The sequence below is a fragment of the Balaenoptera musculus genome, chromosome 13 (assembly GCF_009873245.2).
Source record: "Balaenoptera musculus isolate JJ_BM4_2016_0621 chromosome 13, mBalMus1.pri.v3, whole genome shotgun sequence".
Lineage (NCBI taxonomy): Eukaryota > Metazoa > Chordata > Mammalia > Artiodactyla > Balaenopteridae > Balaenoptera > Balaenoptera musculus.
Window position 1 is genome coordinate 5,947,364 of NC_045797.1, and position 26,459 is coordinate 5,973,822.

Genomic DNA, 26,459 nt, shown 5'->3' on the forward strand with positions numbered 1-26,459 from the left:
ATCATTACAGTATTTGTCTTTGTCTGTCTGACTTAGCATAATGTCCTCCAAGTCCATCCACGTTGCTGCAAATGGCAAAATTTTGTCCTTTTTTATGGCTGAGTAGTATTCCATTGTGTATATATATATATATATATATATATATATATATATACATATATATACATATATATACACACACACACACACACACACACACACCCCCCACATCTTCTTTATCCATTCACCTGTTGATGGACACTTAGGTTGCTTCCATATGTAGGCAATTGTAAATAATGTTGCTATGAACATTGGGGTGCATGTATCTTTTCGAATTGGTGTTTCTGTATTTTTTGGATAAATACCCAGGAGTGGGAGTGCTGGGTCATATGGTAGCTCTACTTTTAGTTTTCTGAGGACCCTCCATACTGTTCTCCACAGAGGCTGCACCAACTTCCATCCCCACTGTGACCGAGCAGGACCCTAGTGGGCCTTCCCAGAACAGGACCCAACCCTCCCGTGTCCTTGCCTGCCTTTTGTCTGTAGAAAAACTTTAGTCAAAGAACAGATTTAATCAGAGAGGTGAGAACATGCAGAAAGAAAGGAAACCAGTCAAGCAAGACAAATAATAATAGTTTACCCATTAAACACAGTCAAGTGCCTTTAGTTCCTCCTCAAGGGCTATAGGAAATATTCTGAGCCATGTCCTTTCAGCTGTTTTGCAGATACTGAAACCTCCACCAGGTGGGAGAAGTTAACTGTCTGCTGCCCACAAGCACGCAGACCCCAGACTGACTGGAACCAGAAGGTTGAAGATGCCAACTCCCAATTACCTCACTACCAACCAATCAGAAGAGTGTCCACGAGCTGATCACACACCCCATGACCACCCCTTTCTCATCTTGTCTTTAAAACCCTTTCCCTGAAAGCCTTCAGAGAGTTTGGGTCTTTTAAGCACTAGCTGCCTTTACTCCTTGCTTGGCCCTGCAATAAATGTTGCACTTTTCTTCACCACGACCTGGTATCAGTACATTGGCTTTGCTGTGCTTGGGCAAGCGGACCCAAGTTTGGTTTGGTAACACCACCAACAGTGTACAAGTAACCTGACTTGATTTGAAATCCTTTTTTTTTTTAATTATTATTTATTTATTTATTTATTTATTTATTTATTTATTTTTGGCTGTGTTGGGTCTTCGTTTCTGTGCAAGGGCTTTCTCTAGTTGTGGCGAGCGGGGGCCGCTCTTCATCGCGGTGCGCGGGCCTGTCACTGTCGTGGCCTCTCTTGTTGCGGAGCACAGGCTCCAGACGCGCAGGCTCAGTAGTTGTGGCTCATGGGCCTAGTTGCTCCGTGGCATGTGGGATCTTCCCAGACCAGGGCTCGAACCCGTGTCCCCTGCATTGGCAGGCAGACTCTCAACCACTGCGCCACCAGGGAAGCCCTTGAAATCCTTTTTTTAAATAACAGTTTGAGATATAATTCACATGCCATACAATTCACCCACTTCAACTGTACAAGTCAACACTGTTGCTTATGGAATCCTTCTCTCTTAGGGTCTACTTTCTATAAGGGGCTCTGGGCTCTTCTTCAGAGATGTTCTCGGACTCCCTCTAAACTGACCATGTGTGAAGCTCCCACCTGCTTCTATGGCTTTCCTGGTGAGCCATCAACCTCCTTCCTCACACACACCTTCTCCCCATCCCCAGATGGGCAAAGAAAAAGGCCTGAAGGAACAGCTAGCAAGCTGTTGGGAGCTGGGGAGAACTTCAGTGGTATGCTTAATAAGGTTCTGTATTGTTTGAAAGTTTCACAAATGGTGTGTCTATTATTTTAATTTTTAAACAAGTTTTTAAGTCTTACCTCTCCCCAGCATTTGCCTGGTTCTCATCTCCCTACATGGAAAACGCCAGGAGGGTCCAGAGGAAGGCAGAGCAACCCCGTACTTCCTGGAGAGCAAGCTCTGCATCTTAGGTTTCCCATCATAAGAGGCTTAACGCCACCTCTCTCGTTCTCCTTCCTTCCATCACTCTGGGAATGAAGGCCCTCGGCAAGCTAAGTCATCTGCAGACAGTGATGTGCATTACTGCCCTCAGGTAGAGAAAATTTAAGTCACAGAATTCCTTTTAACAGAAAAATGTACCGAATGTAATAGAGACCAGTCCACTGGCCTTCAAAATACAGTAAACAAAAGCAGTGTTAATGTCCATCAAAGTTGCCGACAGCAGCTCTGAGTGCACCCACCGGAGCCTGGAGATGGCCCATCACTGACTGTGTGTCTGGCAGAGACCCTGCCGCTGAGTCCAGGTGGGAGGGGACCTCAGACACACCATTTCCAAGCTGGTGAGCCTGGTGAACCATGAACCGTGTTTACTTGAGTTTCCCTGGAAGAGCATCAACTGATCAAGAGCCGTGAAGGGCCTGAGATTTTGCCTTACAAGGTAGCTCCCACTGTTTCATGGCTCTGGTGGAGAAGGGGACTCCTGGGTCAGAGCTGGAGGATGGTTTACCACTCACAGCAATAGTAGCAGCATCTGTGCCAGTTCCCAGAGCCCCAGCTCCCAGGGCCACACAGAGACGGCCAGGTGACCCCTGTGCCACAGTGGGTTACACTGCAGGAGAAGGCCCCCGAACTCATGGAAAAACCACATCTTTTATAATAGACAACAAGCGTATCTGACCTTTATTACAGAGAGGGACAGCTTTAGTCACACCTACCCTTCCCCTCGCTGTTCATTATACTCAGATTCTTGGAAAGATGACCCAGAACAAAGGTAGTCAGTGCCTTGCTCTACAAGATTCGGGGAGAAGTGTCATACTTTAGCTGCTAAATAAAAATACCCTCTATTATTAGTTCTGAATTATGTGCATTTTAAATGATTTTTTAAAAAGATTTTACTTATTTTTCGGCTGTGTTGGGTCTTCGTTGCTGCACGCAGGCTTTCTCTAGTTGCGGTGAGCGGGGACTACTCTTCATTGCGGTGCACGGGCTTCTCATTGCAGTGGCTTCTCTTGTTGCGGAGCACGGGCTCTAGGCGCGTGGGCTTCAGTAGTTGTGGCACGCAGGCTCAGTAGTTGTGGCTCACGGGCTCTAGAGCGCAGGCTCAGTAGTTGTGGCGCATGGGCTTAGTTGCTCCGCGGCATGTGGGATCTTCCCGGTCCAGGGCTCGAACCCGTGTCCCCTGCGTTGGCAGGCGGATTCTTAACCGCTGCGCCACCAGGGAAGTCCCTGTGCATTTTAAATTGAGTGGGATCCTTAGGAAAATGTATCTTACAGAAAATTCAACTCCTCTGTATTTCTTTACTAGGCTACTTAGCCTCAAAGCGAAGTAAAAACTAAATTTCACTTTAGACATTTCCCTCCAGACTAGGAACTTACAGGAGAGAAACAGTAAGTAAATTACATTTCCCTAACCAGATAGGAGACTTTCATTTCTTGCTATGTTGCTACTAGAAGGGAGAAAAATAAATCTTAGCATATAAAAACTAAAAACTATTAAAGATGGATTTACATTTACCTTGTGACTAGGAAAATATCACCCCTTGATTAATTTCTCTTTTTCTGCTTTCCTGTGGGTACAACCCAAAGCATAAACTTTGTTTTTCTGAGCAGGGATGCAAATGAGGGTGTAGAGAGAGCCTGTGGGTGGAGTGGGGCAAGGAGTGTGCAGAAAGGGAGCGGAGGAGCTGGACCAGAAGAGGTACGTGACCGCCTTAGGAAGCGGAACTTCGGGTGAGAGACGTGAACAGCAGATTTTTCTGATGTTTTCAGGTGTGATGTAAGTGGAACCTTTGCCTTTTCCTCTCCTTGAAACTTTATCCACATTATTTGTGGACGCTTTTCAGTGGGTTTGGGGTTTTCACAAAGGTACAGCTGTACAACCTTGGCCTCAGGGTATAGGGTGACAGCCGAACTGGTCAGATCGGGTTACAGTAATTATTTTGGAACCCCAGAAGTATCCTACTGTGCAGTGATAGGGGGAATACCAGGTCGCCGAGCAGACACTCTGGAAAAGACTGCTCAGCCTCTAACAAGGAAACATGAGTATCTGCAACAAATGAGGGGCTGTTTGGGAAATATTTGTGGGAGAAAAGAAGCATGTGGAAGGGCCAGCTTCTGTCCTGAAGCTGCCCCTGCTGTAGACAGAATACCTTCCGCACTCACCAGTGCCACGCGGTGCGTGTTTTCTCTCCTTCCTCATAACCCTGAACACAATCCCCGTCACCAGCTCTTGGAAGCTCCCTCTTCTGTTTGCCTGGGGACCACCGGTTACATGAGTAACGAACACCAATCCTTGGTATGTTGCGAGCGTCTGCTTGCGGCCAGCAGCGCGCTCACGCTTACATGCGTGACCCTGCTTCATCCCCCCAGCCGCTCGGGTGGGTAGAAAACGAGACGCTTCTCACTCTCAGGTGAGTGGGCGGAACCGTGGAGACAGAAGAGGAAGAGGCTGCTCCGCTGCTCAAAGGTGGAGCCCGGAGAGAAACAGCGCCGCCCCTGACGCCGTGGCTGGAGCGCGGGGCAGCGAGGACCGCCAGAGAGGGATGGGGACGCTCGGAGAGAAGGAGAAGGACCGGCAGACAGGGTGGCGACCACGCCGGAGCCCCCACTGTGCATCGGGCTCAGCGGCGCCGCCGTCCTGGGCCGCGGGGAGGAAGCAGCCCCGCGGGGGGCGGGGGGCGTGGGGAATGGGGGAGGGGAAGTAGGCGACTTGCACAGGGTCACACAGCGGCAAAACCAGGTTTTGGCTCCCAGGCGGGCGCTCTTTGCCAGTTACCACGCTGCATCCAAAACCAGCTTTTTTTTTTTTTTTAAACTTATTTTATTTATTTATTTACTTATTTTTGGCTGCGTTGGGTCTTCGTTGCTGCGCGCGGGCTTTCTCTAGTTGCGGCGAGCGGGGGCTACTCTTCTTTGTGGTGGGCAGGCTTCTCGTTGTCGTGACTTCTCTTTTTTTTTTTTTTTTTTTAAAGAAATTCACGTTCTTTTATTTATTTATTTATTTATTTATGACTGTGTTGAGTCTTCGTTTCTGTGCGAGGGCTTTCTCTAGTTGCGGCAAGTGGGGACCACTCTTCATCGCGGTGCGCGGGCCTCTCACCATCGCGGCCTCTCTTGTTGCGGAGCACAGGCTCCAGACGCGCAGGCTCAGTAGCTGTGGCTCACGGGCCCAGTTGCTCCGTGGCATGTGGGATCTTCCCAGACCAGGGCTCGAACCCGTGTCCCCTGCATTGGCAGGCAGATTCTCAACCACTGCGCCACCAGGGAAGCCCGTCGTGACTTCTCTTGTTGCAGAGCACGGGCTCTAGGGGCGCAGGCTTCAGTAGTTGTGGCACTTGGACTCAGTAGTTGTAGCTCGCGGGCTCTAGAGCGCAGGCTCAGTAGCTGTGGCGCAAGGGCTTAGTTGCTCCGCGGCACGTAGGATCTCTCCGGACCAGGGCTCGAACCCGTGTCCCCTGCATTGGCCGGCGGATTCTTAACCGCTGCGCCACCAGGGAAGCCCCAAAACCAGCTCTGCCTCATGTCTGGGCGCCGAGGACCACCCAGCCTTGGGGGTCCACCCTCCGCAGCCCCCACTGTCAGGCAGGACCCAGGCTGGTCTTGGCCGCAGCCTGGGGCACGGGGCAGGCCGAGCCGCCTCGGACGGACAGATGGACAGACAGGCTGCGCCAGGCCTGCTTCCCACCCGGGAGGCCTTCCGGAGCACCGCAGGTGCCAGGCGCACACAGCATCTTTCTAAACCAGTTTATCACCTATTCCCAGGTTCCTTTTTCATCGCCTCACACCCAGCGGGTTTTACTCGCCTTTGCCACACCACTTGATGTTGGAAAGACTTTAAATACACTTTGATGAGGCATAATAGCACCCTGTGCGCTCAGTAGGGAGTTATTGATTTTTTGGTGTAAAATATTAACGTGTCTTTCAGGCTATTTCTGTCCTTGGACCGCAGAGCTCCGGATGTCTCCTGATGCCACACCAAGACCTAGGTTTTTTTCCTGGGAAAACATCAAATATTTACCACTAGCATCACCTGCCCTCCCCCTCCTCCTTTTTATTGCCTGTCTAAATGATAAAGGCTATAGGTGGGCAGTGTTCATGCATCGGCTGTGTCAGTTTTTCAGGACCCTGTCTGGTCTGTTCGTGAGCCAGATGCCCACGTTAGTAACCCGCTGGCCTGGTTCTCAGTGGAGCCTTCTAGAGTCATCAGCTTAATGGCTACTGTCAAATGTTTCTGATGAAATAAAAACGTAAAATGTTTTTGGCATGTGATCTTCCAAACATCCCTCGGTGTTTTCTAGAAGGACACATGAATGATGGCAGTGGAAGTGCAGGGAGGGAGTAGGTGATGCTCTTCCTGGCTCTGCGAAGAGGGCGGAGCTCAGAGGCAAGATGGAGCTGGTCCAGCAGTGAAGGTCAAAGTGCCCTCGGGGCTTTGGAGGTTTGTGCCCTCAACCGACATCATGCCCATTCTGAGGCCACATAGGCCAGTCAAGCAGTGCTTCCAAAAGCGTGTGTGGCCAGTACCACATGATGTGTCACTAAACTTTTCCTTCTAAGTGCACAGAGAGGCCAGAATGCATCTTGAGAAATGAGACTATTCTGGCCAAGGGAGTGTGGGCAACGTCTAGGTCCAGCCCATAAACATTTCCCACACAGCTTCTACACTCTCTCTCTTCCCTGACTATTTTGGAGGCGACGTGTTCCAGATGGTGTGGCTATAGTGTGGTGGAGGGCCCTGGGATTCACATTGCACTCTGACATGACTACTAATAGACTTGCATTGTGTTAGGTCATTAGGAGTTCCCTCTGATAGCCTATCCTTTCTTGACCATTCAAATGTGCACTTGTCCAAAAACGTGTTAAGTTCCTTGTCTGTAACAGTTTCTTGCTCAAATAATTTGAGGAACGTTGATTTAGACTTGTTTATTCATTGCCGAACTTCTCAGAGACTTTATTATCCTAACACGTATTGTGAGTCTTCCAGAGAGGCTTGGCAAGCCCTCTTGGACCCTAGGGCCCTTTTTCTGCAGGTGTCTTGTGGGAAGAACTTTCCAAAAAATTTACTTGGGGAAATACTGAATTAGAGAATTGAAAATGGTGAAGGTCTTTGGAAATTTCAAACAGGAAGAGTTGGCACCACTTTGCCCCACGGTGTGTGTTTTTGGAGGTTTCTGAGCTGATTCTCAGGGATTTGGATGCTGTCATCAATGCCATCTTTGAGGAGAAACATTGTAATTACAGCAATATACATTGCATAATGGTGTTTTCTAAAGTTTTCAAGGCCCTAGCCTGGAGCAGATCAAGTCAGCCAGCTGCCTGGGGCAAGAAGCTCTAAGTGGTACTAAAATATCATTTGAAGCACAAGCAAGAAAAGCAAAAAATAAACTGAAATTCATCCACATTAAAATCTATTGTGCTTCAAAGAACACTATCAAGAAAGTGAAAAGACAACCCACAGCATGAGAGAAAGTATTTGCAAATTATCTATCTGATAAGGGATTAGTATCCAGAATACATAAAGAACTCTTACAACTCAGCAGTCAAAAGATAACCCAAGTAAGAAATGAGAATCGTTTTTCTCCAAAGAAGATATACAAATGGCCAAGAAGCACAGAAAAAGATGCTCAAGTCATGAGGAAATGCAAATCAAAACCACAGTGAGATGCCACTTCACACACATTAGGGTGTCCGTGCTAAAGAGGATGGACGGTGACAAATGTTGGCAAGGATGTGGAGAAATCAGAGCCCTGCTGCATTGCTGGTGGGAATGTAAAACAGTAGAGCCGCTTTGGGAAACAGTTTGGCACTTCCTCAAAAAGCTAACCATAGAATTACCACATGACTCAGAAATGCTACTCCTAGGTATACACCCAAGAGAAATGAAAACATATGTCTAAGCCAACACTTGTACAGAAATGTTCATAACAGTCTTATTCATAATAGCCAAAAATTGGAAACAATCCAAATGTCCATCAACCAATGAATGGATAAATAAAATGTGGTATAGCCATACAATGAAATATTACTTAGCAATAAAAAGAAATGAAGTACTGATACATGCCACAACACGGATGAACCTGGAAATGTTATGGCAAGTGAAAGAAGTCACACAGACAAAAAGAAGCCGTATATTCTATAATTGCATTCACATGAAATGTCCAGAAGAGGCAAATGGATAGAGACGGAAAATAGATTAAAGGTTGCCAGGAGCTGGGGACAGGGAGCAATGGGGAATGGCTGTAAATGGCTATGGGCTTCAGGACTTCCCTGGTGGTCCAGTGGATAAGACTCCGCGCTCCCAATGCAGGGGGCCCAGGTTCGATCCCTGGTTGAGGAACTAGATCCCACATGCCGCAACTAAGGATTCCGTGTGCCGCAACTAATACCCGGCGCAGCCTAAATAAGTAAATATTAAAAAAAAAATGGGCATGGGCTTCTTTTTGAGGTATTTTTAAATCTTCTGGAATTAGATGGTAGTGGTAGTTGTACAGCCCTATGAATATACTAAAAATCATTCAGTTATACACTTTAGAAGGGTGAATTTTATGATTGGTGAATTACATCTCAATAATAATTTAAGAAATCATTAGAATAAATGGGAAGTAGGGTGCCCATCAATGCCAGCTTGCACACAGGACTCTTCACATAACTGGCAAAATGTAAAATATCCTCACTGGGGGAAAAAGCAAACAAAAAAAAACAATCAAACAGCCACCATTCCTCAGCAGTGCCAACATATTTCTACAGAGCACTTTTGTACCGTGCTGTATACAATCGTCCTGAACAGACCTGCACAGACCCAGCCCCGAACCTCAGACCAACCGGATGATGGTCACCTAAGATAATGCTAATGTCCTCTGCTGGTAACTGGACACGAGTGATTCCTTTTATTATCTACATTGTAAACTCTTGAATAGTTTCACCACACAATTGCCAGATTGAGAAAATAGCAAAAGAAAACTGGGGAACAAGAAGTTCAGAAAAGTAGGCCAGGGTTGGCCACATACAAGCCAGAAGAAAGCACATGAAAGATGATTTGAGCAGGTCTTTGTGAGTGTGAGTGATTTACGCTGCCCAGTTATAAATATCAGGGAAGACGGTGACATGAAAGACAATTCTAAAAAAATTCAGATGTTGTCGTTTAGGGCATGGTGATGTTTGGCTTGACCGGAGCCCTGTGCTCCTGGAAAAAAAGCAATGGAAAAAAACCCCCACCCCTTTGCATCCCGAAATCTCCCCCACCCCACTTTCTTGTGCTCTGGGAAACAGCTGACCTTAATTGCAAAGAACCTGGCTTCTCTATTTGACTTAGATAAGATCTGCTGTCCGCTCTCTGGATGCTACAGGCCTGGTGGATTACCTCCTGGTCCTCCTGCCTCTATAAAACCAGGCCCCCTTCCTTTACATCGAGACGTTCCTCATTAATTATGTTCTTTCTCTTGCAATAGCCCAAATAAAATCATCTCCTTAATTATCCGGTGCGTTTTTGTCTTTCACAGGCATAGAATAAATCCTTTCTTCTGAACATAAAGAAAGAGGTATACAGGTTTCCTTAGTAGACAATCTGTTCTTTCTGCCCCAACTAAGAAAATGTTGAAAAGATATTTAAAGAATGTCAGTTTGAAGGGATGCCAAATTATTCGCCAGCCAAGGGTAACCACAGCTAGCGTTTGTCTTGACCAGCTATCTCAGATCACAAGGACTGTGGAACGGACTTCTGTGAAAGAAAATTCACCCCCTGGTAGTGATAAACCAAGGGAGTTTTTGTTTTTCAAAGCAAAACCTCTCCAAGTGTACCCCAGTTGTACATTTCCAGAGTAACCATCCGTCTTCTGGCATCTGGGACTGGTTCTTCTCCATTTCCAGAGTTCTCCAAATGCCAAGCATCTAGCTTTTCCCAGTTTTTGGATATTAAGAAAAAAAATACATGTATAGAATTAATTTCATGCCAGATTATCAGAGTTTTCATCTTATTGCTATATCTTATTTCTAACTTCTTTTTATACCTTGACCACCGTAGGTACATTGCTATGCTTTCAGCTATTATAAATCATGGGTGAGAAATAAAATGGAAATACTCTGAGCTGATCACAATTCAGCAGAGCATTGCACTTTCTCACTGCAGCCTTGGTGAGCAGACTCACTCTTTGGTCTGTTCATGAGACACATGGCTGAATTGTCCTGATACATTCACCTAACCACTCCATTCCTGAATTCTTCCCAATGATCTATCTGCTGGGCAGCCTCAGGAGTTGGACACATACCACCAGCATTTCCTGGATTTGTTTTTATTTTTCCCGTGCTAAACCACAGGGTTTCAGCATGCTGTGTACCACTGAATATTCATGGTCATTTATTCTGTTATCTGTCAAAAGGGGATCCGGTTTTCTCCTGGGCGTTATCTTGATGGCCAGGGCAAAGCAATTTGGAGGTTGATTATTTCATCAAGGAAGCGGTTGAATCTGGAAAATCAGGGCTCAGAAAAACAGTGTGACTCATCTTAGAAACTGCCTGGGCTGTCCCCTCTTCTCGGGTCCAAGATACAACTTCAGGCTAGTCCAATAACCCCTGTTCTAAAGATTAGAGTAGAAAGATAACAGATTGCCACAGTTCTTGGGTCTGCAGCTTCTGTTTCGCTGGTGCTTTGGGGGCAGGAAGGCTGAACCCTCTCCCATCTGGTTACCTTTGTGCCCTGTGGCATGTTCATCATTAGGAAGTAGAGGGAAAAGCAGCCCTTGTCCGATGTCTCACCCACAAGGACCAAGAATGAGAGGGTATTTGCTGTAGCAGAAAGATAGCCGAGCAGGGAGACCCAAGCTCTAATCCTGGGCTGTTGCTCTGTGGTTGTGAGACTTGGTTCAGGCCATTGGGCCTGTTTTCCTTCATCTATAAAATGACACCAGATCAAATGACCTGTGAAGCCTCTTCCTCATCCATCCTAGCTTTTCCTCATCCATCCTAGCTTTTCCTCATCCATCCCTTTGGAGGTAAGGTAAAGAACTGAATTGATAGTGACCTAGCAGGGTTATTTCTAATAGCAGGACTCCTATGAAGGGTGTTTGCAGCAAGACGGTGCTTATCATTCTTCTGAGATATATAGAGCCCCTGCCAGACACTTGATAGAACAGTGATGAAAACAGAGATCCCTACCCTACCCTGCATGGAACCCAGCAGAAAGAGACAGATCCTAACTGACAAACATAATAACTACAAACTTATATAATAGGCAACAAATTACTTATTTGGATAATTACAGCAAAAGCGCTCTTCAAGTAGATACCCTAAACCTGTGGAGGTCGGTTTAAAGGCTTTGACATTTTATTGCTCTCTTTAATCAACAAACTAGATTGCCCTGTTGCGGAAAGGGAAAGGGGGGCGGCCAAGGGGCCCCGGATTCTTGCCTTCAGAGTTTCGTTTACAAGTAACAAAAACCAATTCAAGCTGGATTAAGCACAAAGGGGGACTTTATACCAAGGATCCAGGCGTGTGTCACGGAACCCCAAGCTGACCCAGGACTGAGACGGGGGTGCCTGGGGTGCACGCTTGTAGGAGGCAAGCAGGTTCGTGCAAGAGCAGGGCCACACCCAGGAGGAAGACCTTGGTCTAGTGTGTGAGACCTGGGCGCCTCGCCTGCCACGCCCTAGTCCGGCCTGGCTCAGCCTCCTCCAGGGGCCAAAAGCAGCCCTGGACGCTTCCAGGGGCCTGGCTGCCTTCCCGCCGCCCAGGCCGGGGTTCCCTCCGCCACACCACATCAGGAACATTCTGTCGGGTAGCCCATATTCCACGCTAAGTGCACGTTGCTACAAAAAATGTTAAAGACTTTACGATTTGGTGTTAGAAACATTAATATCGATCTGACTCCGTCATTTTCTCTTCACATTTTGGAGCTCCTAACGTTTCTTTCTAGGACTCAAACCATTTCAATGGCCCTGGAAGCGCATGCAGGCCCTGCCCCTCGCAGCTCACCCTAAACCCTCAGCCAAGCCGTTCTGATTGCTTCCTCTGGCCATTCAAGAGCCCCAGGTGAAATCAATCCGATGGTATCTGATGGCCAGACTTGATAAAGGGGCCAGGTAAGAACCCGAGCCGCCTTGGGGCCCCGGCTGGGAATCTCAAAGCAGACACACATTCGCCATTATCGCCACCTCTGAGGAGGCCAATTTCAGCAGAATCATTAAAAGTTGATGATTCTGCAAATGGCTTTTGTCTGCCGTGTTGTGTGGCGGGGGAAACGGGGAAGGGTAGTTTTTCTCCAAAACAGAATTAAGCACCAGCCAAAGAAAGGCCGTAAGATAATCCTGCACGTAAACTTAAACTGACTGTGAAATTCAAATTTAAGATTTTTCAGAAAAATTCCGGAGGAAAGGAGAGCTGGGGAAACTACTGAAATACTTGAAGGTCAGGAGATGGGGAAAGGAGGTCCAGGAGTACTTTCACAAGAAATCAGAGTGCAAAGACCAGGTCTTAGAAATATTTTTCCCCCAAAGAATTTAAACGCATTATGACAGTAATTTTAAGACATTGGACAGCATCGCTGGATGCATCTTTCTGTACCCAACTGGGCTGGGGTCCCACATCTCCTGCAAGGGGACAACACAGGCTGCAGAACCCAAAGGGCCCTAGATAAACAGAGAAGCAAACAACCTGGCGGAAGACACAGGCTCCTGGTAGACAGAACAGGTGGCAGAGCTGCGCTGAGCTGGAGCCCACGTTTCTGGATTCCCAGCCCCGAGTCTGCCCTTCCCACCCTTTTACATAAACATACGCTGACTCATTGGGGAAAACTCTAGGTCATTTCTACAATCTGAATCCTATTTGTAAATGCCTCGCTCACATGGATAGTTTAGAAAGCTAGTACTTAGATTTTGCTGTATTTCTTTTCCATAAAAGAAAAGCTTAACGATCAGTGAGTTGTGTTTGTTGAACTACTTCTTTCTGGTCGTTTGTTGCAAACCCACAAATGATCAGCATAACCACGGGACCTGGCAAAAATGACTTATGGGCAGTTTCACATCATCAAAACTTCTCGCTATTACAGAACAGAAAAAAACATCCGTGAGGTCAAAGAAGAGGGAACGGCCTCCATCTCTCAATGATACTGGAGGGGGCATTTCTAACGAGTAGGTCAGTAGGTTGGAGCCACGTGAAGTGCCTGCCTTCCCTGTTTCTTTCCACTGCTTTCCTGAGCAGGCCAGATCGTGTCCCCTCCTCTCCCAGATAAAGCCATCACTGACCATCCTCCCCAGCGTGGAGACTCTGGGGTCAGGAGTTTCTCGGCTCAGCATGGGGGATGCTGCCGGAATAAGGTGGGTCTGGTCCTTCCTCGGCCCCAGCAGCCTGTCACTGTGGCCTCCCGTACAGGTGCAGTGGTGAGGACCACGGGGCTCTTCTCAGACTCCTGGTCACCATGGCAGCCCCTCAGCTCACAGTACTGTGACCTCCGCAGAGGCTGGAGGCGGAGCTGGGGAAGTACCTGCCCCACCTGTGCCCGTGGGGCTGAACAGCTGTGCAAGTGAACAGCTCAGGCTGGGACTTGAACCCACTGTCTTTGAGACCACACACCTGGTCTCAGGACTTAGTGAAGTTCAGGTTCTTGATGTCTCAGCCCAGAAGGAATTCAGCAAGAGGCAAAGTGATAGGTAAGAAGTGGATTTATTTAGGGGATTCCCTGGTGGTCCACTGGGTAAAAGACTCCGTGCTCCCAGTGCGGCCGGGGGTGGGGGGGGGACCTGGGTTCGATCCCTGGTCAGGGAACCAGATCCCACAAGCATGCCGCAAATAAGAAGCCCGCATGCCATAGCTAAAGATCCCACATGCCTCAACTAAGACCTGGCGCAGCCAAAATAAATTTAAAAAAAAGAAAAAAAAGAAGTGGATTTATTTAGAGAGATACACATTCCGTAGACAGAATGCAGACCGTCTCAAAAGGCGAGAGCAGCCCCAGGGTATGGGGTCATCTTGGAAAGAGAGAGTGGCCCTGGGAGAAGCACACTCCACAGGCAGACTGTGGGCCATCTCAGAAGGCGAGAGGTCCTGAAGCATGGGGTGGCTAGTTTTTATGGGCTGGGTGACTTGATAGGCTCATGAGTGGGAGGATTATTCCAACTATTTTGGGGAAGGGGCAGAAATTTCCAGGAATTGGGCCACCGCCCACTTTTTGGCCTTTTATGGTGAGCCTCAGAACTGTCATGGCACCTGTGGGTGTGTCGTTTAGCTAATGTATTTTTGTTGTTGTTGTTGTTTTTTGTTTTTTTTAACATCTTTATTGGAGTGTAATTGCTTTACAATGGTGTGTTAGTTTCTGCTTTATAACAAAGTGAATCAGTTATACATATACATATGTTCCCATATCTCTTCCCTCTTGCATCTCCCTCCCTCCCACCCTCCCTATCCCACCCCTCTAGGTGGTCACAAAGCACCGAACTGATCTCCCTGTGCTATGCGGTTGCTTCCCACTAGCTATCTATTTTACGTTTGGTAGTGTATATATGTCCATGCCACTCTCTCACCTTGTCACATCTTACCCTTCCCCCTCCCCACATCCTCAAATCCATTCTCTAGTAGGTCTGTGTCTTTATTCCCGTCTTACCACTAGGTTCTTCATGACCTTTTTTTTTTTTTCCTTAGATTCCATATATATGTGCTGGCATACTGTATTTGTTTTTCTCTTTCTGACTTACTTCACTCTGTATGACAGACTCTAACTCCATCCACCTCACTACAAATAACTCAATTTCGTTTCTCTTTATGGCTGAGTAATATTCCATTGTATATATGTGCCACATCTTCTTTATCCATTCATCTGATGATGGACACTTAGGTTGCTTCCATGTCCTGGCTATTGTAAATAGAGCTGCAATGAACATTTTGGTACATGACTCTTTTTGAATTATGGTTTTCTCAGGGTATATGCCCAGTAGTGGGATTGCTGGGTCATATGGTAGTTCTCCAAATAGCCAAAGCAATCTTGAGAATGAAAAATGGAGCTGGAGGAATCAGGTGCCCTGACTTCAGACTATACTACAAAGCTACAGTAATCAAGACAGTATGGTACTGGCACAAAAACAGAAATATAGATCAATGGAACAGGATAGAAAGCCCAGAGATAAACCCATGCACATATGGTCACCTTATCTTTGATAAAGGAGGCAAGCATACACAGTAGAGAAAAGACAGCCTCTTCAATAAGTGGTGCTGGGAAAACTGGACAGGTACATGTAAAAGTATGAAATTAGAACACTCCCTAACACTATGCACAAAAATAAACTCAAAATGGATTAAAGACCTAAATGTAAGGCCAGACACTATCAAACTCTTAGAGGAAAACATAGGCTGAACACTCTATGACATAAATCACAGCAAGATCCTTTTTGACCCAGCTCCTAGAGAAATGGAAATAAAAACAAAAATAAACAAATGGGACCTAATGAAACTTAAAAGCTTTTGCACAGCAAAGGAAAGCATAAACAAGACCAAAAGACAACCCTCAGAATGGGAGAAAATATTTGCAAATGAAGCAACTGACAAAGGATTAATCTCCAAAATTTACAAGTAGCTCATGCAGCTCAATAACAAAAAAACAACCCAATCCAAAAATGGGCAGAAGACCTAAATAGACATTTCTCCAAAGAAGATACACAGATTGCCAACAAACACATGAAAGAATGCTCAACATCATTAATCATTAGAGAAATGCAAATCAAAACTACAATGAGGTATCATCTCACACCGGTCAGAATGGCCATCATCAAAAAATCTAGAAACAATAAATGCTGGAGAGGGTGTGGAGAAAAGGGAACACTCTTGCACTGTTGGTGGGAATGTAAATTGATACAGCCACTATGGAGACCAGTATGGAGGTTCCTTCTTTTTTTTTTTGGCTGCGTTGGGTCTTCGTTGCTGCACGCGGGCTTTCTCTAGTTGTGGTGAGTGGGGGCTACTCTTTATTGCGGTATGCGGGCTTCTCATTGCGGTGGCTTCTCTTGTTGCAGAGCACGGGCTCTAGGCACATGGGCTCAGTAGTTGTGGTGCACAGGCTTTAGTAGTTGTGGCACACGGGCTCAGTAGTTGTGGCTTGCGGGCTCTAGAGCGCAGGCTCAGTAGTTGTGGAGCACGGGCTTAGTTGCTCCGCGGCATGTGGGATCTTCCCGGACCAGGGCTCGAACCCGTGTCCCCTGCACTGGCAGGTGGATTCTTAACCACTGCGCCACCAGGGCAGCCCCCTAGCTAATGTATTACAATGAGCATATAATGAGGCTCAAAGTCTACTGGATGCCAAACCTTCCGCCACCTTGGGCCTGGCAGGTTCTAACCAGTATTTGTTGTGTCCTCAACAGCTATGTCAATCTTTTAAAGGTTGTGCCCTGCCCCCTTCCCTCCTGTTTCAGTTGGGCAGGAGGGACATCCTGACGGTTTATGGCTTCCTGAAGAGGGAGACCACCACCCCTGACAGACTGGAAAGTACCCCATGTTTCAGACCTCTGGGAAGTCAGGCTGCCCTTCCCTCCCTCTTGTTTCTCCAAGTGCACCAGGAGCCAAGGGAACTGAGACCAGAGGGGGAAGTGAGGAGGACGCCGAGGGGGAACTTGGTGGCTTGACAGCCCTGCCCGTGAAGCTTTCCTAATCCTATTGTTTGTGCCTCAGTGTCTGAGCACTTGACTCTGGGGGAAAGAGCCTTGGCTTTTCAGATGGCAGCATCCTATAGGGGGAGAGAGAGGGCCCCAGGGGGCTTAGAAACTGTCACTCATTCACTGGTTCATGTGTCAAACACCCGTAGTGGGTGGCCACTGGGCAAGGCACCGGGGAGAGGAGTGTCCAGCACACAGGCCTGCCTTCTGGAGCCGACAGGACAGCGAGAGCCACGTGGTAGAGCTATGGGATACCTGGGAAGGCGTCCATAACGCGAGGATGAGTAGGACATCGCCAGATGTAGAGGAGATGAGGGTTGGGTTACCGAGTTAAGTCCTATGGACCCGGCTTGGCCCCCAGCCTGGCCAGGCTCTCTGGTTCCTGTTCCATTCGGCTTCGAGCAGCCAATAACGAAGCCGAAGCTGAGATCAACGCAGCACAAGCTGTATTCAGTGGCCAAAGACTGGAGAAGCGGAAACTAAGTTCCCAGATCAATTTCTCTCCCACGTGGGGAGAGGGATTTAATCTTAAAGACAAAGAGAGGAGGAGTGAGGCTGATGATGGGGAGGCCTATGCATTAGTCTATGGGGAAGGGGTGGGGCTTCTCACGAGGGAGTGGGGTGTCACCCTCTTTTTATCCTTTCTTGGTCCTTAATGTCTGGTCCTGGCCGCTGGCAGGTGTGTCATTTAATATGCAAATATGGTAAAGTCAGAGTATAATGAGACTCAGGGTCTGTTGGAGGTCAGATTCATCACCATCTTGGTCCCAGCTGCTTCCATCTGTTTTTTTGTTTGTAGCTTCCTTTCTTATCTCTGGACCCTTTAACTTAAAGATTTATGTCCACTCCTGCTACAGGGGTGGGGCGTGGGGCGAGAAGGGTTTTGAGCAAACACCTGGAGCAGCGCTGGCCACAGCTGGGGAGAGGTGGGCATTTCTGGCTGAGGAAGCAGCAGGGTGAGGGCCGGCCGGGCACGTGTGTGCAGGCCTCCGCGTCCCGGTGTGGCCTCCACGCCGCCTTTACCTCCCAGCGAGGAGGCCGCTGTGACAGTCCAGATCAGAAAGGACGAGGACCTCACATGGCAGAGAGGGGAGGGGGTTAGGAGGAGGGTAAACCACAGAAGTGAGCAACGAAAAGGATGCCCTTGACTTGACTAAAAGGCTAACCTGTTGTGACCAAGGGGCCCTGACATGCCGTGGATCAGGGGAGAAACGCCTTTCTCTCCAATAGTCCTACGCAGGGTCAGCAGGGGCTCTGCCTCACTCAGGGGCCTGGGCTGAGGTCGCCTGCCACTTCCACCTGGCTTCCAAAGAGGCCCTGGGTGGTACCATCCAGCTAGAGGTCAGGGGACAAAGGGCATGGAGAAGAGCTCAGGGCGGCTTTACAGACCAGGCCTGGGTGGCGCTGTCACTTCTTCTCACTTCTGCTGGTGAGCACTTAGCTTCACGGCCACTCCAGGCTACGCGGGAGGCTGAGAAAGGCGCTCTAGCCTTGAGTCCAGGAGGAAAGAAGACTGGATTTTGGTGGACAGCCAACAGTCTCTGCCCCTGGAGATGATGACGGCTTGAAAAATGGGGGCATCTGAGAGGAAAACCGGGTCCCAGCGTTCAGCTCACCTCCCACATGTCCAGGACCCCTCAGATTCCTCAAGCCTCCCTAGAGGACCAGACTTTACCTCCGAGAGGACCGCCCCTGCCTCATCTCCCAGGGATGCTAGAGCAGTGAATCAAAGCTCTGGGGCCACGTTTGAAGTTTATTTCTTTGGATCAACTGTGAGCTTCCTGTGGCTCTGCTTTTTTTTTTTTCAGACTGATTTTTTTTTTTTTAATTGAAATACAGTTGATGTACAATATCGTGTTAGGTATACAGCACAGTGATTCAGTTATACATATATATGTACATATGTACATACATATACATATGTACATATATACATATGTATATGTATATATATGTATACAGTATATATACTGTATAGCTCCCTGTGCTATACAGTAGGTTCTTGTTGTTAATCTATCTTATATACAGTAGTGCGTATCTGTTAATCCCAAGCTCCTAATTTATCCCTCCCCCACCCCCTTTCCCCTTTGATAACCATAAGTTTGTTTTCTATGTCTGTTTCTGTTCTGTAAATAAGTTCATTTATATCATTTTTTAAGATTCCACATATAAGTGATATCATATGATATTTATCTTTCTCTGACTTCAGCTAGTATGATAATCTCTAGGTCTACCCAAGTTGCTGCAAATGGCATTATTTCCTTCTTTTTTATGGCTAAGTAATATTCCACTGTATATATATCACATCTTCTTTCTCCATTCATCTGCTGAGGGATATCTATGTTGCTTCCATGTCTTGGCTATTGTAAATAGTGTTGTTATGAACATTGGGGTGCATTTATCTTTTCCAATTAGAATTTTCTCTGGGTATATGTCTGTGGCTCTACTTTTTTTTTTTTTTAAATAAAGTTATTTATTTAATTTATTTATTTATGGCTGTGTTGGGTCTTTGTTGCTGCACGCGGGCTTTCTCTAGTTGTGGCTAGTGGGGGCTACTCTTCGTTGCGATGCGTGGGCTTCTCATTGCGGTGGCTTCTCTTGTTGTGGAGCACAGGCTCTAGGTGCGTGGGCTTCAGTAGTTGTGGCACACAGGCTCAGCAGTTGTGGTTCACGGCCTCTAGAGCGCAGGCTCAGTAGTTATGGCACATGGGCTTAGTTGCTCCACGGCATGTGGGATCTTCCCGGACCAGGGATCGAACCCATGTCCCCTGCATTGGCAGGCGGATTCTTAACCACTGTGCCACCAGGGAAGCCCTGTGGCTCTGCTTTTAAAGCCATGTACTTCTTCTGTGAGGGTGTTGGGATCAATTTTGCTAGATGTCCAGTTAAAGAAACAACACTCAACAGATAGCTTTCCCATGAGTAATACTAAAATGTTATTTTTGCGATTGTCCAAGAAGACAATGCCCATCCTCATAGTAATGAAAACTACAAATATACTCGCTACACAAGAGTTCCCAGGAACATCCTGGGCAGGACTCCTTAGAGGGATGGGCCAGGGGACAAGACCAACACATACATCTCATTTGAGGTGGCACTAGGAAAAAATCTTGACACTTCAAGCCTAGAGCATTTTTTTTTAAAGGGAGTTTCTGCTTTTCCCTTACCCACAAGATTGCCTGGCCTTTTCCTGAAGGAAAGTTGTTGGAGATGAATTTTGAGTGCCAAAATTTTGGTGAATGTATCAAAATAATGACACCTTGGACAGGCATGGGGTCACATCTAGATGTTATTTCCAAATTGCACATTATTGAGGGGCATGTGACCTTTCAGTTTAGAATATGGGTAAGTGGCTGCATTTATAGTACCGACACCTGGGATCCAATATAAAACTCCAGTAAATCCAGTCTGACTCTTTTAAGGTAGTCAGCCCTCATATATCAGAAGAAAGCCCAGGTTGTGGATTGTCTAACTTTGTTTCTCTCCTCTCTCCTTGTTAGGATGTTTTGTGGTTTCTTTGTAATCAACACACCTGGGGTAGGGATGGGGACCAAGAAAGGCCAGACTGCAGACACTCAGCTCTGATTAGAAGCGTTGTTCATCAATAGCGAATTATGAGGATGAGGAGGCTGGATCCAATGATTTAAATCGAGTCCTTGCACTGCCCTCTGTACCTTGAGCCTGATCTGATACATGAGTTACAGCCAGGATCAGACAAGGTGTTTCAGAGAAAACAAGAGCTTTTGCTCTATCACAGTGCACCTTGCCCTGCTCACTGTTGCATACCTCCTGCCCTTCTCTCTATCAGATCACGCTCTAGAGACCTGATCTGAGGGGCAAATACACATGGGCATAAAGCACTTAGTAAATGACCCATCCCTGAGGTAATAGCTTTTTAACCCTAATGTCTCAAGCCAAAAGAATGAACCTCTTATTCCAGCAGTTGGGGTCTGAATGTAGCAAGTTCTATCAGGGAAAGGGTATAAATGACCAAGGAGGGTGTCCTTTAAGTCAGTGGTCCCCAACATTTTTGGCACCAGGGACTGGCTTCATGGAAGACAATTTTTCCACGGACTGTGGTGGGGTGGGGGGATGGTTTCGGGATGATTCAAGCGCATTACATTTATTGTGCACTTTATTTCTATTATTATTACACAGTAATATATAATGAAATAATTATACAACTCACCATAATGCTGACAGGAGGTGGAGCTCAGGCGGTAATGCAAGCAATGGGGAGCGGCTGTAAATGCAGATGAAGCTTCGCTGACTCACCCGCCGCTCACCTCCTGCTGTGCGGCCTGGTTCCTAACAGGCCACTGACCGGTAGCGGTCTGTGGCCCGAGGGTTGGGGAGCCCTGCTTTAAGTCCTTGAAAACGGGCTACACGGATGGCAGCCTTCTCTCCTATGCCTGAGGTCAGCCTCGGCTGTTATTAACAATCACCAGGACAATCCAGCGTTAATGCAAATCCCAGAAAGTCCCTGACTTCTGCAGGCATGTTTCTGTGTTTAGGCAATATTTTTCCCATAATCTTTTTTTCCAGAAAGAAGCTTGGGATGCAACATAATAGATGGTGCAGTTGGTGTGCACAAAGCTAAGGGGAAAGGCCTCCATTGGAAGCAGTGGTTAAGCAAACAGACAGCTGGTCTCCTTCTTTATTCCTTTTCCCTTGTCTTTTGTTCACTTTCGAGAGGTTGGTTCGAGCTTGTTTATATGTGTCTTGAGTAAGGTATTCAGGCAAAGGTGTGGGCAGAAAGGAAAGGAAAATGAAAGTGAAGTGATGAAAAGCTAATGGGGAGATTTGGTAGGGAAGTTTTAATGATCACCACTATAAGGGAACTGTTTTTCTTTTAAAACTGTAACTGTTTCTCATAAACATTCAGCAATATAACTCCATTAAAAAATGTTTATGCAAATTCCATTTAGGATAGCATCTAAAACAATAAAATACTTAGGAATAAGTTTCACAAAAGAAGTGCAAGATTTGTATACTGAAAACTACAAAGATTGTTCAAAGAAATTAAAGATGGAAATAAGGGGAAGGACATCTCATGTTTATGGATTGGAAAACTTACTATTAAGGTGGCAATAGTACCCAAAGTGACCTACTGATTCAAGGCAATCCCTATCAAAATCCCAGCTGTTTTTTTGCAGAAACTGACAAGCTGATCTCAAATTCCTTCATAAATGCAAGAGACCCAAAGTAGCAAAAACAATCTTAAAAAAAAAAGAGTAAAGTTGGAGGACTCACACTTTCCTATTTCAAGATCTACTACATACCTACAATGATCAAGACTGTGTAGTACTCGTGTAAAAGTAGCCATATAAATCCATGGAATAGAACTGAAAGTCCCAAAATAAATTCTTACTTTTATAGTCAATTGATTTTCAACAAGCGTGTCAAGTCAATTCAATGGGGAAAGAATAGTCTTTACCACCACTAGTTCTGGGACAATTGGATATCTACATGCAAAAGAATGAAGCTGGACACCTAACCCACACCATATGCAAAAATTAACTAAAAATGGAGCCAAACCATAAATCTAAGTGTTAAAATTATAGAACTCTTAGAAGCCCACAGAGATATAAATATTTATGACCTTTGATTAGGCAGTGGTTTCTTATATATGACACCAATAGTATAAGCAACAAAAAAGAGAAAATAGGTAAACTGGACATCATAAAAATTCATTAAAAAATCCCCAAAAAACTTTTGTCCTTCAAAGGACGTCATGAAAAAAGTGAAAAGACACTCACAATGGGAGAAAACTTTTGCAAATCATACCTCCGATAAGGGGCTTTGTTATGGACTGAATTGTGTTCTCCAATATTTCATATATTTTTAAAAATTTTATTTTAAAAAAAGCATAGTTGATTTACAATGTTGTGTTTAATTTCTGCTGTTCAGCAAGGTGACTCAGTTCTACATATATATACAATTTTTCTTATTCCTTTCAATTATGGTTTATCACAGGATATAGTTCCCTGTGATATACAGTAGGACCATATACAGATGGACAGTTGTTTATACATCCTATATATAATAGTTTGCCTCTGCTAATCTCAAACTCCCACAAAAATTCATATTTTGAAGCCCAAACCCCCAGTGTGACTGTATTTGAGATGGGGCCTTTAAAGAGGTAATTAAGGTTAAATGAGATCAGAAGGGTGGGCCCTAATCCAGCATGATTGATGTTTTCATAAGAAGAGGAAGAGACACCAGACATGTGTATCCACAGAAGAAAGGGCACATGAGGACACTGTCTGCAAGCCAAGGAGAGAGGTCTCACCAGAAACCAACCCAGCTGGCATCCTGATCTTGGACTCCCAGCCTCCAGAACTGTGAGAAAATAAATTCCTATTGTTTAAGCCACCCATTTTACGGTATCCTGTTTTGGCCGCCTGAGCAGACTAAAACAGACTTCGACCTAGAGTATATAGAACGATTACAACTCAAATATAAAGACAGGGACTTCCCTGGCGGTCCAGTGGTTAAGACTTCGCCTTCCAATGCAAGGGGTGCGGGTTCGATCCCTGGTTGGGGAGCTAAGATCCCACATGCCTTGTGGCCAAAAAACCAAAACATAAAACAGAAGCAATATTGTAACAAATTCAATAAAGACTTAAAAAAAAAAAAGGTCCACATCAAAAAAAAGAAGAAGAAAGAAATAAAAAGACAGCCTAATTTAAAAATGGGCAATGGCTCTGAATAGATAGTTGTCTAAAGAAAATATACAAATGACCAAGAAGCACTTGAAAAGAGGCTCAACCTCATTAGCCATTAGGAAAATGTAAATCAAAACCAGGAGATACCACTTCACAATGACTAGGATAGCTACAATCAAAAAGACAATAAAATAGATAGCTAGTGGGAAGCAGCTGCATCGCACAGGGAGATCAGCTCGGTGCTGTGTGACCACCTAGAGGGGTGGGATAGGGAGGGTGGGAGGGAGACGCAAGAGGGAGGGGATATGGGGATATATGTATATGTATATGTATATGATTCACTTTGTTATACAGCAGAAACTAACAAAACATTGTAAAGCAATTATACTCCAATAAAGATGTTAAAAAGAAAAAGACAATAAGTGTTAGATGCAGAGAAATTGGAACTGTCATACACTGTTGGTAGAGATGTAAAATAATGCGGCTGAGCAGTTTGGCAGTTCCTGAAAAAGTTAAACAGAGTTTCCATTTGACCCAGCAATTCTACTCCTAGGTATATACCAAGAGAACTGAAAACATATGTCCACGAAAAAAAACTTGTACGTGAATGTGCATAGAAGCAATATTCATGATAGCTAAAAAGCGGAAACAACCCAAATGTCCATAAACTGATGAATGGATAAACAAAATGTGGTCAATCCATATGATGGAATAACATTCAGCCATAGACAGGAATGAAGTACTGACACGTGCTGCAACGTGGATGAGTCTTGGAAACATCACGCTAATTGAAAGAAGCCAGACACAAAAGGCATCATATTGTATGATTCCATTTTTATGAAATGTCTGGAATAGGCAAATCTATAGAAAGCAGATTGGTGTTTGCCAGGGGCTGGGAGGAATGGGGAATGGGAATTACTCTAACGGGTACTGGTTTTCTTTTAGCATATCTGATTAAAATGTTCTGGAATTAGATAGCACTAAAGGTTGTACAACCTTGTGAATCTACTAAAAACCACTGGATTGTATACTTTAATTTTTTTTTTTTTTTGCCACACCACACGGCATGTGGGATCTTAGTTCCCCCACCAGGGATTGAACCTGTGCAGTGGAAGCACGGAGTCTTAACCACTGGACCCAGGGAAGTCCCTGGATTGTATACTTTTTTTTTAAATTTAATTTTATTTATTATTTTTAAATTTTTTGGCTGCATTGGGTCTTCGTTGCTGTGTGCAGGCTTTCCCTAGTTGCGGTGAGTGGGGTCTACTCTTCGTTGCGGTGCACAGGCTTCTCATTGCGGTGGCTTCTCTTGTTTGCGGAGCACGGGCTCTAGGCTCACAGGCTTCAGTAGTTGTGGCTCGTGAGCTCTAGAGCACAGGCTTAGTAGTTGCGGTGCACGGGCTTAGCTGCTCCGCGGCATGTGGGATCTTCCCGGACCAGGAATTGAACCCATGTCCCCTGCATTAGCAGGTGGATTCTTAACCACTGCACCACCAGGGAAGTCCCCTGGATTGTATGCTTTTTAAAATATTTATTTATTTATCTATCTATCTATTTATTTATTTGGCTGCGCTGGGTCTTAGTTGTGGCACGCGGGATCTTCGTTGCCGTGTGCGAGATCTAGTTCACTAACCAGGGATCAAATCCAGGCCCCCTGCATTGGGAGTGCGGAGTCTTAACCACTGGACCACTAGAGAAGTCCCTGGATTGTATACTTTAACAGGTAAATTTTATGATGTGTGAATTACATCTCATAAAGCTGTTTTTAAAAAACTAAAAACACTTATGCAGACATATAAATTAAAGGAATTTTCAAAATGTAAATACAGTAGCCAACATATTATTTTGTCCAGGTTAAAATACTTTGGAAAATCTCCAGGCCAGTTAATTTCATTTTTGTTTTTGTTGTTGTTGTTGTTTTTGCTTCCCTGGTCTTTCTCCCCCTTCCCTGTGAGTTCTGTAGGATGATGGTTCCTTCCCAATTTTCTCCTTTGTCTAGAACTGCACCCAGAGGTGTGTCCTCAGCAAACAGCATGTGCTCCTCCTTCCCCTCCTCCATGCGTTCTGAAGAGGGCAGAGGTCAGAGGGCGGTACTGGCCTATAAGGTCTGATGCTCACCTCGTCTGCAGGCCTGAGCATGTGGCCCACTGCTCCTTTTTGTAGAGATTACATCACATGGTCTCAGCCTTCAAAGAATTCACATTCAGGGACTTCCCTGGTGGCGCAGTGGTTAAGAATCCACCTGCCAACACAGGGGACACAGGTTCGATCCCTGGTTGGGGAAGATCGCACATGCTGTGGAGCAACTAAGCCCATGTGCCACAACTACTGAGCCCAAGTGCCACAACTACTGAAGCCCGCACACCTAGAGCCTGTGCTCCACAACAAGAGAAGCCACCGCAATGAGAAGCCTGAGCACCGCAACGAAGAGTAGCCCCCGCTCGCCGCAACTAGAGAAAGCCCACACGCAGCAATGAAGACTCAACGCAGCCAAAAGAAAAAAAAACAAACAAAAAAACTTACATTCAGAGGCATGTAAAATCTGAATGATAACGTGCATTTGAGGACACAGGACTGAAGGCAGGGTGGATGCGAGATGTATTTTTCAATGTGTATCCTTTTGTACTGTTTTTACCATGTGTTATGGATGGAAGTGTGTAGCCCCGAAATTCATACGTTGAAGTCCTGACCCCTGCTACACCTCAGAATGTGACTGTATTTGGAGACAGCACTTTTAAAGAGGTAATTAAGGTTAAATGACATCATATGATTGGGCCCTAACCCAATATGACTGGCGTCCTTATAAGAAAAGGAAGGGACACCAGGGATGCGAGCCCACAGGGAAAGGGCCATTTGAGGACAGAGCGGGAAGGCGGCCACCTGCAACTCAAGGGAGAAATCTCACCAGAAACCAAACTTCCAAGCACCTTGATCTTGGACTTCCAGCCCCAGAACCGTGAGAAAAAAAATTTATGTTGGTTAAGCTGAAACCGCACAACTCAGATTGTGACTTGAACCCATGGGCCGGGACGCAAACCTGGCCAGAACCCAGATTGGGACCTGAACCCACTGTCTTTTCATTGAGATCGCACACCTGGCCTCAGGACTTAATGAAGCTCAGGTTCTTGATGTCTCATTGCAGAAAGAATTCAGTGAGAGACAAAGTGATAGGTAAGAAGTGGATTTAT

At 45.9% G+C, this 26,459-nt stretch overlaps 1 long non-coding RNA gene across 1 annotated transcript in view; it reads left to right on the forward strand.

Moving 5' to 3' along the window:
• The first annotated feature begins 3,683 nt into the window (after positions 1 to 3,683).
• The window catches only part of LOC118905697, a 33,571-nt gene continuing 10,795 nt past the window's right edge, over positions 3,684 to 26,459 (forward strand). Inside the window, exon 1 of the long non-coding RNA XR_005022323.1 lies at positions 3,684 to 3,753. This is a non-coding gene — a long non-coding RNA (uncharacterized LOC118905697). The remainder of the gene's footprint in view (positions 3,754 to 26,459) is intronic.